The sequence below is a fragment of the Calidris pugnax genome, unplaced genomic scaffold (genome assembly GCF_001431845.1).
Source record: "Calidris pugnax isolate Ruff unplaced genomic scaffold, ASM143184v1 scaffold18, whole genome shotgun sequence".
Classification (NCBI taxonomy): Eukaryota; Metazoa; Chordata; class Aves; order Charadriiformes; family Scolopacidae; genus Calidris; species Calidris pugnax.
The window spans coordinates 1,960,010-1,977,921 of NW_015090812.1; the positions used below are offsets into that span (position 1 = coordinate 1,960,010).

The 17,912-nt window shown below is 43.6% G+C and overlaps 1 protein-coding gene across 11 annotated transcripts in view; it reads right to left on the minus strand.

Annotated features, from left to right (window-relative positions):
- FGGY (FGGY carbohydrate kinase domain containing) overlaps positions 1-17,912 on the minus strand; it is a 355,269-nt gene that overhangs the window by 156,709 nt on the left and 180,648 nt on the right. For 2 of the 11 annotated variants that reach the window (XM_014939093.1, XM_014939091.1), the window contains exons 2-3: positions 13,980-14,067; positions 13,136-13,207 (exon numbers count right to left, since the gene is read on the minus strand). The exons of 5 other annotated variants lie outside the window; for them this stretch is intronic. The gene's annotated coding sequence lies outside the window, so the exon portion shown is untranslated. The remainder of the gene's footprint in view (positions 1-13,135; positions 13,208-13,979; positions 14,068-17,912) is intronic. 4 more of the 11 variants (XM_014939097.1, XM_014939095.1, XM_014939098.1 and 1 more) reach the window with 2 other exon arrangements.

The following is a 17,912-nucleotide window of genomic DNA, read 5'->3' on the forward strand; positions in this document are numbered from 1 at the left end:
AGCAGCTCTTACAAATTCATTTCACATCTCTGACAATCCTCTGGGAAATGGCTTACTCTGAGATATCATTGGCATCAAATTAAGGGCTTCAGTCGTTGCCACGTCTTTCCTCCCGGTACCATTTTCTTTTGTCTTTAAGATTCGACGTTTTGTGTGGCTGATTCTAAAAGGACCTTGCTGAGGACCATGTTCCTTGTGCTTGCCTTGTCATCATGCAACGCAGGTGACTCACCTCGACATCTCCTGATAGTGAGAATGGGCCCAGGGTCTTGCCTATCTCTCCCAAAATCCGCATTGTCCTTCGACCATTTGCAACGCATTTGACTTAGATTAATGATTCGAAAAGGTTTGGAGTACAAGACAACTAAGACTGAGAGAAGCAAGTCTATGCCACAGACGTTCAGTATCTTGAAGGATCTCTAACTTCAATTAGTCAGTCACGCGAGCAAGTTATCACAGCGTTGACTCAGAGCCCGAAACACCCTGGCTTCTCTGCCAGCTTGGAGTAGAGGCAAAATGAGCTCACGTTTGCCCACGATGAACCTTATTTGCTCCAGCTGCTCCAGCAGGGAGAGGAGAACCTCATGCGGAGAGTTCTCTCCCTGCTGACTCTCCTCTTCTACGGGTGATACAATCTGAAGATGAGGTCCTATTTTTCCTGTTCTTCCCATTCCTAAAAAGGAAGATTTGGCTGTCCTGTGACTTACCAAATCAGCACAAAAAAATGGGCCTCCTAAGCAGTTATTTGTGCCTACAGCTGGTTCTGGTCTACTCTCGGTTGGACACACACATGTACTTAATTCCCATTTGTGCTGGATGCCTATTAAAAGAACAGATCTGCAAGTGAGGAGGGTCTCTTCTACCATGTCAATGGAAGTGAAATACGTAAATCTCCTGCACGCTGAGGGTGAATGTATGCCTGAAATGCTTGGGAGAACAGCTGTGACAAAGAATAAGCGGTTTGTATTATGCTGCAAAGTGTCACTGATCCAACATGCTAAGCTGATCCTCATGAAGTACACTGTGCCTCTTCCACGCTTGCGTTATGCTGCCTACTGCTTCCATGTGTGGGCAAATCAAAATGCACAGCATTTCAGAAAATGGGACAAACCTGGCTTCTTCCACTGCAGTATAATAGCAGCTTGATTCACCACGGCAAGAGATTGGAATGAAGAATTCCACTTAGGGGCCCTGTGCAGTGAGTGGAGGTGGAGATCGTGGTGAGCCATGCAGAGAGCTGTGGAGGAGCAGGGGGAACTGCCTCTCTTTCCCAGTCTGGGAAGTCACAAGAGGGATTGGAATAATCTTCCTTGATGCCACTATTCTCCTCCCCTTTTTATTTGCCAGTGGTGAATCCCAGTCACTCGGGAGATATCCTGGAGTGAGACTGGTTATGTGACGATAGGTGAATCACAAAACATTTAAATAGCATTAAGGGTTCTGTAGGAGACTGCGGAAGGAAGTCCCATTTCCTTTCCTTATAACCCAGCAGGATTACACCTTGATCAAAACCCACAGTATGTCCTCAAAGTGCAAAGTACAACTGCACAGCTCAAGGCATTGCTCTTCCACCTCCCTACCTGAGCAAGCACCCAACCATCATGAGAAGCTGTACATCTGGCTTCCTCTGGACAAGAGGGAGAAGCAGCAGAACTCCTTAGGTGTTTGTTACGGCAGCAACGGAAGAAATTCAGATGCCACACTGAGAGAAGCCTTAGAAGACTTTTCCATGATACAGAAACTGTGAATACAGCAGTGACATCAGGAAAGAGTTGGGAGGTCCAGTGCACTTATTTTGCCTATGGACACATAATTCTTAATTTAATCTTCTGGGTTTTTTTTTTCTAGGGCTTGTATATCCATCAATAACACACACCAATATTTTTTTTACTTCCCTGACAGAAGCACTGAAAGTCAGAACCTATTTAGTTAGTATGAAACAAAATCAGAAGCAAGAGCGGGCTTCAACACTCGAAGACACATTTCTCAGCCTCCGAGGACCAGACACAGAAGAGCTGGAACACTCAAGAGCTGTAATGTGCACCGAGCAGTCACATTTGTTCAAGAAAAGTCACTTATATTATTATATTACTTATATTAATTGGATGTGTCCAGCTCATCCTGAGTCCACTTAAGCCTTGGCAAACCTCTAACTCCAAGGCATAACAAAAGTATTAATATAGATATTTCTTTACATTATCCCATTTACATAACGACTCCCACCTTTGCAACCTAATACTTATTCTTTGGAACACAGAGAACTATTGAGTCATATCTGGACCGGGATGCCAAAAACTCCTAAATATAGAGATGTTTGGAACAAACGAGTTTGGTTCAGGCCCATCCACAACAGCAAATTAAACACAAGTCATCATCTGTGCGAGCGACATTTTCAGCATGTCCAGAGCCTGGCGTGAACCCACATTCTTTCTCCCAGCAAGATTTACAGAATTTGTGCATTGAGAAGTATTGAGGTAAACCATGGTCTGAGGGCCAAGTGCATAAATTAGACCTGTCCCCTCCCTTCAGTAAATTACATCTATACGCACCGTAGGTTGGCTCACTGAGCTTTTGGCAACTTGAACAAGTCTGTGTGAGTGCGTGTTAACAGAAGGGGAGTTTTGTGTCATGCTCATGCATTTACATTTTCTTTTCTAAGACTCTGGTGTGAGGAATATGTTGTACATCATTTTTTTTCCCCTCCATTCACATCAGATACTAGATTAAACAGACGGGGGAAAAAAAAGAAAAGTAATATTAAAAGCGTTGGCACATATTGCACTTTCTCAGCAGAAATAGTGTCACTTGTACATCAGTTTGGTTTAAATTGCATAGGTCAATTTAAGGTCAGCGAGAAGTGCCGGATTAGCATCCTTAGAGACTGAAGGTCCTCTCCTTATTCACGGAAAAAGTCTGGATCAAGAAACGTCAATTAAAGCTTCATCCATGATGCTTCTTCCCTAGGAGACAGTTGTATTCCCTCAGGCCAACCAAGTGCTCACCCCTTCCTTGAGCCCTCCGCTTCTGTGGCAAGACAAAATGACCGGTTGGTGTGAAGATAAGGGGACTGACACCATCAAACTGCTCCTTGAAACACTGTCAAGATTTTTATGAGCTGCATATTTGCAGTAGTCCGTGTACCTGTGAAATAACTGAATCACTGTCTTCCATGTGTCAAAACGATGCCATTTCTGGGCTATTCCATCTTCCTCCCACACTTCTACCACACTGTAGGCAGAATGCATGGCCTGAAAACCCAAATACGTCTTGCGGCTCCGACTGGCTCTTGGTGACTTCTAAAAAAGTAATGGAGTGAACGCCACTGGAAAACCCACACATTAGCCCAAAGGGATGCAGTTTGCACTCTAGGCTTTCAGCCATTCAAACTGGATTATCTCTGCAAGGCTTTTCTCTATGACCTGAAGAACCAGTAGAATTATTTTTAATTGAAGGCGGAAAGCCTCACATAATCAGAGGAGATGAGAACTAGGGCTTTCTGAAAAATGGAAACCATGGAACCATTTTGAATCAAATCACGAAAGAACTAAATACTGTGCATACATCTTCTCCTGAATTTCCAGCAAATTCATCCTCTTGCCAGGCATCTCACTCAGCCCAAGCCCTCCTCTTGCAAAATTCCTTGGCATCCCATCTTCCAGGACGCCTGATGACTCTGCTTCCCCTCAACTTCTTTCCAGAATGTCTTTCCACATATCCATGGCATTCCAGCACTGTGGCATTCCTCAGTGTCTCTTTGAGCAACTGGAGGATGTGCTCCTTTGCACAATCTGTTCAGACTCTTCCTGCCAGGTCTTCAGCCCCTCCCAACGTCTCCTATGCAGGGTGAGGGAGATGAACAGCAGAAATGGTTGCAGGAGTGTCTGGAGAGAGGGTCAGAACTCAATTCCTTCCCTTAAATCCTCTGTGTTCTCTTAGCAAGCAGAACTGTTGTTTGAGAAATGAGTTCCAGAAATGAAAGTTGCAGGAAAGATTTCCCTCCTTCCAGGTCTTTCTACAACTCTATCTAGGAGAACAAACTGATAGTGAGGGGCTGACCTTGGGAGCTGGCAGAGTCTGGTGAAGGGAGGAAATCCTGCATGTCTGCCTCCCAGAGCATTCTGTCCTCTCCTTTTCGATAATGTTGAGCCTTGGTTTGGAAGTGGCTGCTGGGCGGGAGGTGGATTTACCTTTGAAGAGGGAAAGACAGCCATGACAAATAAAGTGGATGCCCAGTTCCCTGTTAGAACATGACAGAAGGAGATGGTGCACCACTTGGCGAATCCTCCATCCATACCTCTGGAGCACGCAGTGCTGCTCTCTGCTGTGCTGGCTCTCCAAGCAGCAGGAGCCAGGCTACAGGCTGTGGGGACAAAGCTGAGACCACCTCAGGGATGAGTCTGCTGCTTGGGTGGTGATGGGAGACCAGTCCCAGAGCACCAGCACTACGTACAGCAGCTCCCTCCTTGGCTTCATCCTCCTGTTTCCTCCCATGCCTCATCCACCGAAAGAGATCTGCTGCTTCATGGTCCCTTCTCTCCTCTGCAATTAGGATTATGCTTCATTAACAGCCCCCAAAAGACAAGCCAGACACGTAGCTCTGGAGACTCTTTCCAATGTGCACCACATTTTAAAAAAAATGCTTTCTCTGATGCCACTCCCCCCTGCTCCCAGTAAGAGAACAGCCTGGTAGCAACTGCAGCAAACTCACGGTGGGAAAGATAACAGCAGAGAAGCATTCAGTGTTCACAGTCATCTCCTTTACTGTGATTTACCAGAAATGTAGCTGGCAGGGCCCGAAAATTAAAAAAAAACAAAAAAACCACAGTGTTTTGAGTATACTGCAGGAACTGCTGCTACAAATTTATGCAAATTCCAGAACTTCTGTTTCTGTAAATAAATTTTTTTCCAGGGAGAGAACATACAGAGGAGACAGTCATGTGCTCTGGCCTGAAGAGGAATCGGGAAACTCAGGGTCTGGCCCAGCTCCTCTCGCAGACAGGTACTTTGGCTCACTCAGCCTCCGCTTCCCATCGTAAGACCGAAACAATGATAATAAAAATCACAATGAAAGCAATCAAAAGAGATTTGCGTAATTATTTAGCATGCGTTTGCATGCTTTGCATCTCAAACAAGGGATTGTTCCTCAACCCACAATCTTGGAACAGAGAGGGAAGCAGGAAGCGGATAGGAAAAAGGGAACAAAACCTAGTATGTGTAGAAGTAAATTCAGTTCTGTAGAAAAACAAGCTGAAATGTGTATTTTCAAGAGGCTAAATACGCAAAAACTCAGAGCCTGGTGGAAAATGTCAGGGAGTTCATACCGGGAACATAGGCTATGACACAGAAGGAAGTATGGAAATAATTGTGGAAGAAGCTCATAAATGGGTGGACTGGGCTGGAAATACTGGTAGGGTTGAAGGCAGTATCGTGACAGGTGTACAGACGACGATGATGATGATGAATACGTTTTCAGTTTGGACAGTGATGAAGCATGAGTCCCGCTGACTAAGAGTGAAACAGCCCAGACGGTGACTGTTAGATTCTGCTACTGCAGGGCAAGATGCATGGGACTGCATCTCAACCAAGGACTGCCTCGGAAATAACGCAGCCTCTCCCAGTGTTATCTGTGGATCTTGGCTTCTTCCAAAGCATCACTGAGAGCCAAGCACCCGCCTGAGGAAGAGATTGCTCCACAGCTCTTTGATACGGCACATTTACCAGCAGGTTCAACCAGTAATTCGCTGAAATGCGCATTCAAGTCGATGGGACAAACCCATGTGGGAATAACCATGAGTCACATCATTGCAGGAGTGGCACCTGAGCCGAGCCCATCCCAGAGCTGTTCCCTTGGCATCCCCCGAGGGTCTGCCACACATCAAGTTCTCCATCTGACATACCAAGCCCTGCCTCATCTGGGACAAAGTTAGTGCTTTCATCTTTAGACCCCAACTTCATACGGATATGGCAAGATGAGGTTTCTTAAACACTCAGACATCACGGAATCACGGAATTGTCAGAGTTGGAAGGGACCTTTAGAGATCATCTGGCCCAGCTCACCTGCTAAAGCAGGAAACCCTAGAGCACATCACTCAGGACTGCATCCAGGCGGGTCTTGAAGATCTCCAGAGAAGGGGACTCCACGACCTCCCTGGGCAGCCTGTTCCAGTGCTCTGTCACCCTCACTGTAAGGAAGTTTTTTCTCATATTTGGATGGAACTTCCTATGTTCCAGCTGAAGACAGAATCCATGCAGAGATATATCACCTTGGTATATTTAACTTACTATGTCCCCTTTTTGCTTTGGCAACTTTCAGCTGAGGCTGGTTGTATGATTTGTTGAACCAAGTTAGGGAAAGGCTGATTCAAGAACCAAAAAATGGAGCTGAAGAGGAGCTAGGGGTTTCATACTCGGTGAAACAAAATGATAATCACCTACCAAGAGAAAAATATGTGATGGGTGCCACTGGCAGTAAAATTCTAAAGAGCATCACGGCTACAGGTTACAAGAAAAAAAGCAAAGGCATAAAGAAGAACAGATTAACCAACCATGGAAGAACAGCAAGAAAAGCAGCTGGTTCAGATATTCATATTGACAAAACTCTGGCTGGCTACCAAATATACCCTTCCCACCCAGAAATGGGCTTGAAGGGAGCATAAACATCCCTTATTATTCTATATCATTAATTGTTAATACTACTTGGTGTCCAAATCCAAGAACATTAACATCTGAATTAAAACATGATGTGTTCCTAATAATCTGAAAGAAACTACACCCTTTGCCCCAGAGTGCACTCCTCAGGGTTCATGTGGGGAGAACCACGATTTGCCATATGGAAAATATCAGTTAAAATAAAATATTTTTATTTTATGTTAAGAGCCATTCACAGTCTTCCACTGACATTTGCCATAAAACCAAGAAAAAGTGAGGTTGATTAAGCACTGCCTAGTCTCAGAGACTGCAAATGGGTGTCCATCCAGTTTTACTGCGGTCTGGTGAAGTCTTTCTCGATGCAACACGCACGTTTAGCTGTCTACAAATTGTGCCACCAAAGGAGGTTGTGCTACCAAAAGAGAACATGAGCCAGAGATGTTCTATTATCCATATCCTATTAAGGGTCAGATGGAGCTCTTACCTCAGTGCTATAATGTGACTAGAAACTTAATTGAAAATATACGAAAAGGTTATTAATAAAGAGATGAAGCCATAGTAAATGTAATATAGCTCACAGAAGGACTTTTGCTAGAAGGAGAAGGTTATATAGATAGATAGATAGGCCTTTAATTAAGGTGTATTGCTGGGTTAAGTGTAAATTTTCCAAGCAAGCATGAAGATAGAAAACTGGTAATTGCTTCCAATTTATATTATAAAAATCAGTCATATTCATTTTACTTCCTATGACAGCCTTACTTAATTCTCAGGTTCATTCACTTAATTGGAAGGGAAAATTCTTTGAGTAAAAACATAAGGAATTGAAGAAAGAGACAGACAGATTGCAAGAATTGAACGAACAGCACTTTAAATGAAATCATTAAAACCCTTCGTCCAAGATTCTCAATAGATTCATGTTTGCTGTCTTCAAGGATATTTATTATCAAAGCTGAGTAGGGAAAGATTGGAAATTATATCAGAAAAAAAGTCTCTAATGGTCTTCTTGAAAATTGAATCTGAAGAACTCCCTATTTCTATTACTATCATCATTTTTCCATGTCTCAAAATTAGTGTAGACTGAAAATTCAAATCTTTCTCTCACTGAGACCTCTTGCAACAATGGTATAGCTTGGTCAAATGTAACCAAAAGGTCCACACTCATGCAAACTAAATTTGCTTCAAGCATATCCTCATCTTTTACTTGTCCAGAACTGAGAGTTACAGGAGGGAGTATGTTCAAAGAGAGCATTGTTGTAAGTATTCATACAACTCCCTTTGCATAAATCAGCCTCTGAAAAAAAGCTCTTACTGAAGTGATGAGTCTTTGTGGGTTTGGGAGTTATCCAGTGGGTGATAAAGAAACAATACGTGGTGGCTTGAGTGGCAAAGAACAAGCATAACAAACATGATAAGAGCTAACATTTAAAAGTAACAGTCCTGGAGAATACAAGTAATTCACAAGACTAAATATCAGAATCACTTGTTGACTACTATTGAATAATACACCTACGTCTCTTTTGCAGGTAAATTGCCTTTAAAAAGAAGATTAATTTCTGAGGGGGGTTGTTTAGTTTTAAACTGAATATTCACCCAGCTTCAGCGCTATCAGGATAACTGCCCTCTCTCCCTGACAAAGACCAACACAGGACAGCTCTTTCCACATTTACTGGATAAGAGATATAATTCTGTAATTATAATCAAACCAAGGTGCACTGAGTTTTAATCTCCTGATGCATAAATCAAAATAAGAACATCACGAATACATTCCTGGCACGGCAAGGAGGTTCTGCTAAAGGCAAATGCATCAGCAGGACTATGCCCAAGTCCTTCTGGGATCCATTTAAGCAACCACTTGAAAAGGATCCATAGCAGAAAGAGGATCATAAAAGTAGGGAAAGACAAGGCAAAGAAAATAAATAACACAGAGCAAAATGTCTCCCTGTCAGAAGTCACACAATGCTAAAGAAATTACTCTGTGGATGGTTTTGGTCTACATCTCTGGTTTCTGTGGAGAAGCGACAAAGGATATTACTCCATCAATACATATAAAGAGAAGGTTAAAATGTCCTGATGCTAATCGTTCAGCAAATATAAAATAATCATGTTGCGAAATTATTTAATACTTTCCATTTTCAAAGTGATGAGCAAGCTTTAACTAATTAAACAGCAAGGTTAGAGTAATTAAAAGCTCAGATATTAGGTTGCTAATAGGAACAGAAGAATGGATCGAATGAATTATCTTTAAACAACTCAAGACTAAAAGAAAACACCAAAACATTCCTTTACATGAAAGGAATGAGATCTCAAGAAGTCACGAGCATTAAAGTTAGCAACAATAAATTTTTATCTGTCAGCGGGAAGGGAAGATAGAGCTCGAGCAAGCCCAGGGAGGATTAGGGAGAACAGTAGACAATCGACAGTGAAGCAGAGACAAAGCTGGGAACATAACTATAAAGTGCTTGAGGAAATCCCTAAATCCATTGGCATTAAAGCATTTACAATGACTTTTCAATTTTGTGGCCAGCCTCCTATCAGGAGAGTCCCGTCATTTATGACAGTGGGAGCAGGCTCAGGTCTTAAAGTCAGCAAGTTAAAAAAGCTTTAGTGAGGTTTGAAGTTATTTTGTGAAACGAGCTTATGGCGATTTTGCTTAAGAAAATATAGCTAATAGCTGCTAGCAGGCCTTGGCTGTGAATACAGAAAGAAGTTAGATAGAGCTAATAGCTGCTAATAGGCCTTGGCTGTGAATACAGAAAGAAGTTAAAGCAAGGTGAGATCTAGTGGGAAATCACAGCATTTCAGCTGCTGGGCAGGGAGCACACGCTGTCAGAGGTCAGTGATGCCTTATCACAGCAGCAAGGCTTTCCCCAGCCTTCTCTCCTGCCCCTCTGCTGCGTTCGCCACCCATTGATGTGACAAGACAACTGTTTGTGGAAATACACAGAGAACAGGATCACAGAAATAACCCAAGTAAAAAACAGCAACAAAAAAACCATCAAATAAAAATCAGGGTGGTTGTCTGTTTTCTTTAGCCCATTTCCATGTTTTCTTTAGCTTATTTTCATGATCCAATTTAAAGCACATCTCCACACACAGAGGCACCAAGACAGTAACGTGCAGCACGAGGGCAGAAATGAACTTCCATGAGTAGAAGGAACTTAAAGTGGCTTTATTGCTTTGCTTTTGTTTTCAATAAACACAAAACAAGCCACCTTCAGGAAAAGAGAAGTAAGCTAACTTCCATTTTCCAAGGGAAAAGCCAGTGCCCAGGCAGTTATCATGGACTTGCTGAAACATTGTGTGTTCACTCCCTACCTTACTCTTCTCTCTACCTCTGAGAAGGACAGAGCAAGCACATTAATTTGGCACTAAAAATCTGGTCCCATAAACCTCCACATTTACTAAGAATTAAGCTCTGAAAAGAACTTCTCTGGTATCTGAAATGGAGTAAGATGTGAATCATAGAATCACAAAATCACAGAATGGTAAGGGGTTGAAAGGGACCTCTGGAGATCATCTAGTCCAACCCCCTGCCAAAGCAGGTCTACCTGCACATTGCACAGGAACATGTCCAGGTGGGTTTTGAATGTTTCCAAAGAAGGAGACTCCACCACCTCTCTGGGCAGCTTGTTCCAGTGCTCTACCACTCTCACAGTGAAGAAGTTCCTCCTCACATTTAGGTGGAACTTCTTATAATCAAGTTTGTGCCCATTTCCTCTTGTCCTGTCACTGGGCACCACTGAAAAAAGACCATCCCTGTCCTCCTGGTACCCTCCCTTCAAGTATTTGTAAGCATTGATTAGATCCCCCCTGAGTCTTCCCTTCTCAAGACTAAAAAGACCCAAGTCCCTCAGCCTCTCCTCGTAAGAGAGATGCTCCAGGCCCTTAATCATCTTTGTGGCCCTTTTCTGTACCCTCTCCAGCAGTTCCATGTCCTTCTTGAACTGGGGGGCCCAGGACACAGTACTCCAGATGGGGCCTCCCCAGGGCAGAGCAGAGGGGCAGGATAACCTCCCTCGATCTCCTGGCCACGCTCTTCTTGATGCACCCCAGGATGCCATTTGCCTTCTTGGCCACAAGGGCCCATTGCTGGCTCATGGTGGTCATCCTGTTGTCCACCAGGACTCCCATGTCTTTCTCCTCAGAGCTGCTCTCCAGCAGGTCAGCCCCCAACCTGTACTGGTGCAGGGGGTTATTCCTCCCCAGGTGCAGCACCCTACACTTGCCCTTGTTAAATTTCATTATGTTTCTCCCTGCCCAACTCTCCAGCCTGTCCAGGTCTCACCGTATGGCAGCACAGCCTTCTGGGGTGTCAGCCACCCCTCCTAGTTTTGTGTCATCAGCAAACTCGCTGAGGGTACATTCCATCCCTTCGTCCAGGTCATTGATGAATATATTGAAGAGGACTGGACCTAGTACTGACCCCTGGGGAACACCACATGTTACAGACTTCCAGCTGGATCCTGTGCCCCTAATCACAACCCTCTTGAGCTCTGTCCTTCAGCCAGTTTTCAATCCACTTAACTGTCCATTCAACTAACCCATACTTCCTAAGCTTAGCTATGAGGATGCTGTGGGAGACGGTGGCGAAAGCCTTGCTGAAGTCAAGGTAGACAACATCCACCGCCCTCTTCTCATCTATCCAACCAGTCATGCCATCATAGAAAGCTATCAGGTTAGTCCAACATGACTTCCCCTTAGTAAATACATGTTGACTACATCTGATAGCTTTCTTTTCCTCCATATGCTCTGAGATGGCACCAGTGAAAGACTGGCAAAAGCTGAAGAAATACAATGGAAAATCCCTTTGCTAAGGACAAGGTCTAGATAAAGCATGAGAAGGGTAGGGAAAGGGACTGTGTTATTTCAGGGAAAAAATAGCCAAGGTTCTTGCCCAGAGGGACAGACCCAGCCATTCTTAACTGGAAGTACCCCCTGTATCACTCTGTACCAGTTCCTGTTTCTGCCAACAAAAATAGGAGTTCTTAAATTATGTCTCTATTGTGTAGCGCCTCTGAAAGGACACAGCATATGTAGAAAAATGTAGCTGTTAAGATCAGTTTCCTCACTCTCTCTTCTGCATATGACCCCTCTTTTACTTAGCCCTTTTGCTTGTTCATGTGCTCTGAAACACCGTGAAGCTTTGCATCCCAGTGCTCAGCCAGACACTAGGAGGCAGAATCATGGAATCATAGAATTGTCTTGGTTGGAAGGGACCTTTAAGATCATCTAGCCCATCAACCTACAGCAATCATCAACCTAACTGATAAAAACCATCACTAGGTACTGCCCACCCAGTTGGGCCCATCAACATCCCTCAACACCCTTTGCTCAGCCCCTCTCCTGCCACCCCTGTTTCTTTGTGCCTTTCCATTTGGGTCTTTCTCTTTAATTTTTAAACCTCAACTTTTTTCCATATGCAAAGTCTTTACCAGTGTGGGGTGGCACCTTCTTCTCTAGAGCCCTCTGAAAAGCACCTTTGTGTCATGAAGCAAAAATGAACCAATTAGCCAATATGCTGTACTTCCTTTTAGAGAGAGATGAACTCATTGCTCTCTAAGGACTTCCATGAGCAATGGGAGAAAACAAACCCCCCCTCCCACACTGCCTTTACCATGTAGACTCTGCTATAGGGGTTGTGTTTGCATATCCCTCAGAAGCAACATTAAGAAGGCCCCTTATCCTTTAATTGGCCGGCTATTTGCACAAAATCTATAGGAACTTTAAGTATTTGACCTCTACTTCCCAGTCAAATATGGTTAATATCAGCCAAAACCATCAAGGATTACTAGAATTACCGTTGCCTAAAATAAGGATACAACCCATGAAAAGCTTGCTTCTCCTTCCTAACACGTCTTTCTCTGTGAGTGTCCAACATTGGGGGGTTTTGATAGATTGATTTCTCACTTAAGAAGTTAGAATATAAAACTGTTGATAAAACACTTACTTTCCAGATTTGTCATTCTACTATAGGAAGAAAGGAAAGTTTCCAAAATCGAGTATTACTCAACAATAAGCAAATAATGTAGACCATTTCTGCAATATGGTAATTAATTTAAAAATCTGGTCTTTGTTAGGGCCCAGCCCAAAGCCCTGTAATGTCTGTGGAAAGACTTCAATCAGAGTTGACTGGGCCTCATAAATACAACTATTAGTTCAGACTGAACTGTTGATAGTGTGAAGTGAAATAACTTGGGGCTTCACTTTGCTTTTCCACAAACACGCGTCAGCAACATCAATGGGAATTACGCATGTACGTAATTTTGTGTGGGCGAAACACAAATATACTCTCTACATCAAATCCTCAGCTTCTGTACCAAATGTTATCCCCAGGACAATGAATCCAGCGTCCTAGGGGACTGTCAGTCAGCCCAGCTGATTTTCTCCTGGAATAACAACCTGAAAGCACCAGGATGCCAAACATCACCGAGTGATACAAGAGCAGGAATAGACCCAAAATGAAATCAGGGCCAGATCTGCCCCTTACCCTTGCTGTCTAGCTCTGCCGATCCCTTCTCTTTTCCAATCATGGGTTTTATTCCAGAATTACACATTTCTTCTAAGAAGGAGAAATGAAAAAAAAATAATTAATGAAAAGAAAACATTTCTTCTGAAAAGAATTACACATTTTCTTCTGAAAAAAAAAAAAGCATATATATACATAGCATCTCTCCTATGAAGACAGGCTGAGAGAGTTGGGGTTGTTCAGCCTGGAGAAGAGAGGGCTCTGGAGAGACCTTATATCCCCTTCCAGTACCTAAAGGGGCTACAGGAGAGATGGGGTGGGACTCTTGATCAGGGAATGTAGTGCTAGGACGAGGGGTAATGGTTTCAAACTGAAAGAGGGGAGATTTAGATTAGATGTCGGGAAGAAGCTCGTTCCTGTGAGGATGGTGAGACACTGGAACAGGTTGCCCAGAGAAGCTGTGGCTGCCCCAGCCCTGGAGGTGTTCAAGGCCAGGCTGGATGGGGCTTTGAGCAACCTGGTCTGGTGGGAGGTGTCCCTGCCCAGGGCAGGGGGTTGGAACATTGTGATCTTTAAGGTCCTTTCCAACTCCAACCAGTCTATGATTCTATATATATAATTATGGTATAGTTTGGGTTGGACATAATGCTATTTCCTAAACTTCTAGCCCCATTAATATTAGAATGATATGAAACTGAGAGTCAGGAGTGATTTATCTAGTCACCACCAAGCTAAAAGATAACACTGTGTAAGTAGTTGGATGCTCTCATGGCCAGTATGCAGGGCTGGAGGCCAGAAGCCTGAGCTCATCCCACCACTGACACCCAGTTCAACCTTAGGCAAATTATACGGCTTGATCCCAGACCTGTTGAAGTCATTGGCAAAGGTCCGTTTGACGTAACAGTAGAGGATCAGGTCCTGCATCTCTCCTCTTCTTCTGCTGCAAGGTGTCTCTAGGGGGAAAGTGTGTGAAGTGTTTCAAAGATTTAAAGTACTCAAGTTGTCATGCTGCAATTCTTATTCATGCCTGGTAATTTTCACTTGTGGGAGTAGACCGTTGGCTCCAGAGTCGTCATTATTTGTAACATTTCTAGTGTTATTCATAACACATCTAGTTTTCTGGCATATTTTTATTAATTTCAGAAGTTAAACATTTTTAGCAGCATGCTTCACATATTCAATAGATGCATGATATAATTAACCAAAGAAATGTCGTAAGAAGTACAAAGGAAATATTCTTATTACATTCAATATTGAATTGCCCACAGTCACTCTCAAGTCAAACCTTCTGCTGTTCCGAGAGAGCTGTCACAGATCACTTCTGTTGTTTCGTTTCATGGGGTCTTTTTAGTGAGTCTAAGTCAGGACTCATTTTTCTTAGTTTTAGAGGTTTCTTGTATCAAAATGAAAAAGCAAAATCTCACCTCAGGTGAGGCTGTAGCGTTAGTAGTTTACCCTCAATTCTGTAAACACTTTGTAGGGATTATTTTTTTTACTCTATCAAACACAAGTTTCCAAATCTTGGCCCAAGTTGCATGGAACAAGGTTAAGTAAAAAATTGCTAGCATCCACAGTGTGCCTGCAAAGCAGGAGCAGAGGCTCTGTCCCACATCCGTGTGCCTGTCAGTGCCAGCATGACTATTTCCAGGACCAGTTACATCTTGTTGATTATATACAGTTTAGGCAATTCCCATGATTGTTTTCATACAAGTCAGACTTTGGCCCTTATAAACACTGTTTTCTTTTATTAAATATGGTCCTTCACACATGGCAATGTATTAGTGCTCATCTTTCTCTCTCTTACCCAACTTTAGCTGTCTGACATCAATCAGCAATACTAAACTACCCACCCCAGATTCTCTACTTGTTTTGAAGAGTATTAGGAAGTGGTATTAGGCAGCAACTTCAAAGGGCAATTCATTTCAGCCCAGCAGAATGAAGACAGATGGGCTGAGTCACCCTCTCAGAGTACCTACCTGTCCCCATTGACAACAGATCAAGTGTTGGATGGCTTGCTTTGATTGAATGCTTAACTTCAGATGGCGTAAATTAGGTGAAGCGAATCCCACTAAGTTTTTTATTCAACATCAAATTCTGCTGCTTCCCACAACCTAAATTATTTTAGTCATCAGGTGCCTTACTCACTGCCTTTTGCTGTTTTGCTCAAGGGGCTCATTTATGGAGTAAAAAACCTTTCCTAGAAACGAAGAGGAAGATGCTTCTTGTGTTTTTAACTTTGCTTCTGTTAGCCAAGTACTTCCTCCACTATGGCAAGGTGTGGGTGTGGTGAACTCTTTGTGCGTAATAGATGCCAATGATGCTGAAGCCAGGGAGTAGGAGATGATAATTTTCAGAAGCTGCCTGGCAAGCAGTTGGACAACTGGGTGTCAGAAGAACACAGAAGGTGGCCGTCTTGGCAGCCAGAGCTGTGTTGGTTGGTGGCCTAGAAACCACCACTTTCCAGAGAGCACAATGGAATTAGATATCCCAATCCTATGGAACCTCAGCAGCAGCAGCTGGGGGGGTCTGACTCCCTCACAGCCCTCTGAAAACCTGAGTGTGAGATTGTAAAGACGCAGCTAATGGATCTCCTGGTGACTCAACATGAGTCAATCCAATTAAGAACTGAATCAGGCTCTCCAAATATTCCCATGAAGCTCTTCCTCTGAAGACTTCAAAGTGCATTATGAAGATTCAAAGTGCTAACAAGGAGGATAATCCAATGATGATATCAATTCTGGCATGACGCGCTTCCCATGTGATTGGGGACAAGTCCATTTAGAGGCACACTTACTACAGATATTTAGAAGCCACACAGAGATTTGGACTGAAACATAATAAAGATTGCATCTTGACAATCTTCTCTGTGGAATTCTATAAACTGGTTGTAAAATTTTATAGAAAGAGCATTCCACTAACTATTGTACTCTGGGGGCTTTCCTATAATAAATACCTGTCCTGCTCCATTTTGGAACATAAACTGAGTTTTACTGCTCAGCCAGATCTATTGTCCAAACCACGTAGCCCTAAAATAACGATTTTGCTGTCAACCTCCTGTCTGAGGAGAAAATAGGTAAAAGGCAAACCTGAAGAGATCCATGTTACATGTTTGTTTAACCCTTCCTTGACAGAGCCACAAAATACTGCATTAATAGCACACAAAGCAGCTGTACAGTTTTAGGACATCTCTAGTTCCTTCTGAAGACAACGATGAAACCACACACTGGTTTCATTTGGGTGAAGCTGCCAACTGGATTCTCAGCAAATTATACTGGGCCAGCCCTTGAAAATAACAAATAGTTTGTTTGAAAGCAGTGATTGTAGGAGCCGCCAAGCACGTTGCTGCTGTCACAATGATAATGTTGGGGGACCAATACTGAACCCCCTGAAATCAACAGGAAAGCTGCTACAAGCACCAACAATCCTTGGACTGAGCCCTCATCCAAGTGCTCTTTTGTTGCAAAACATGACAGCGCAAATCAAATTTGAGAGACATTTTATTGGCAGCAGACAGTATGTCTGTCATACGCATTGCGCTGATGAAGTATGTAAGTCATCACTGCAAACACTTGCACAATATCTAGACAGTTTGAGATACGCTTAAAGCACCTTAATTGCACAGTGGAATGCCAAAAGTTAGCAGCTGAATTGCTGTGCCATCTCAGTGCAGCAAGACTGGATCCTGTAGCTCTAGGTAGCATGCAAAAAAATCCAGGTGACCTCAGATGGTCCCTGAAAATCCTGGCCATCCTTGTCCTGTGGATTCCCTCGTTTGAGTGGTCATCTTCTGTGAACTAGCACTTACAGAATCATAGAATTGCCTAGGTTAGAAGGGACCTTTAAGACCATCAAGTTCAATAATCAACCTAACAGTGACAAAAACTGTCACTAAACCATGTCACTATGCACTATGTCAACCCGTCTTTTAAATACCTCCAGGGATGGTGCCTCAACTACTTCCCCAGACAGCCCATTCCAATACTTAATAACCCTTTCCATGTAGAAATTTTTCCTAATATCCAATCTGAACCTCTCCTGGTGCAACTTGAGGCCATTTCCTCTTGTCCTAATGCCTGTGACTTGGGAGAAGAGACCAACTCTCTACACCCTCCTTTCAGGGAGTTGTAGGGAGTGATAAGGTCTCAGCCTCCTTTTCTGCAGGCTGAACAACCCCAGCTCCCTCAGCCACTCCTCACGAGGCTTGTGCTCCAGACTCCTCACCAGCTCCGTTGCCCTTCTCTGGCCACACTACAGCACCTCAATGTCTTTTTTGTAGTAAGGGGCCCAAAACTGGACACAGTGCTCAAGGGGGACAGTCACTGCCTTAGTCCTACTCACCATAGTGAGTCCTACTCACTCCTGATATAGGCCAGGATGCTGTTGGCCTTCCGGGCCACCTGGGCACACTGCTGGCTCATGTTCAGCTTTGGCCTCATTCTCGTGTCCCTATCACACAACTAGAACCACCGCTGGGACTATTTGCTTTCCCTGCTCACAGCTTTCACAGAGGATACATCTATTCCACAAACTCAGGAGGAACAGGGCAGAGCTTTGATCCATGATCTCGCAGGTTGTGTAACTGCTAGGACACTCCCTGGCCTGTCCCAGCTAGAGCTCTCCCAGACGATGTCTGAGAAGACTTGGGAGACAGCAAAGGCCACGGACTATTCCCAGGAGGCCGTCTGGATGAGGCCACCTGCTTGGGACACAGGAACAGGGGGAAAAAGAGTTGAGTCATGTGGATATGAGTCACGAGACGCTACTTTGTGTTTGGGTTATTTTATGTTCTAGCCATAGC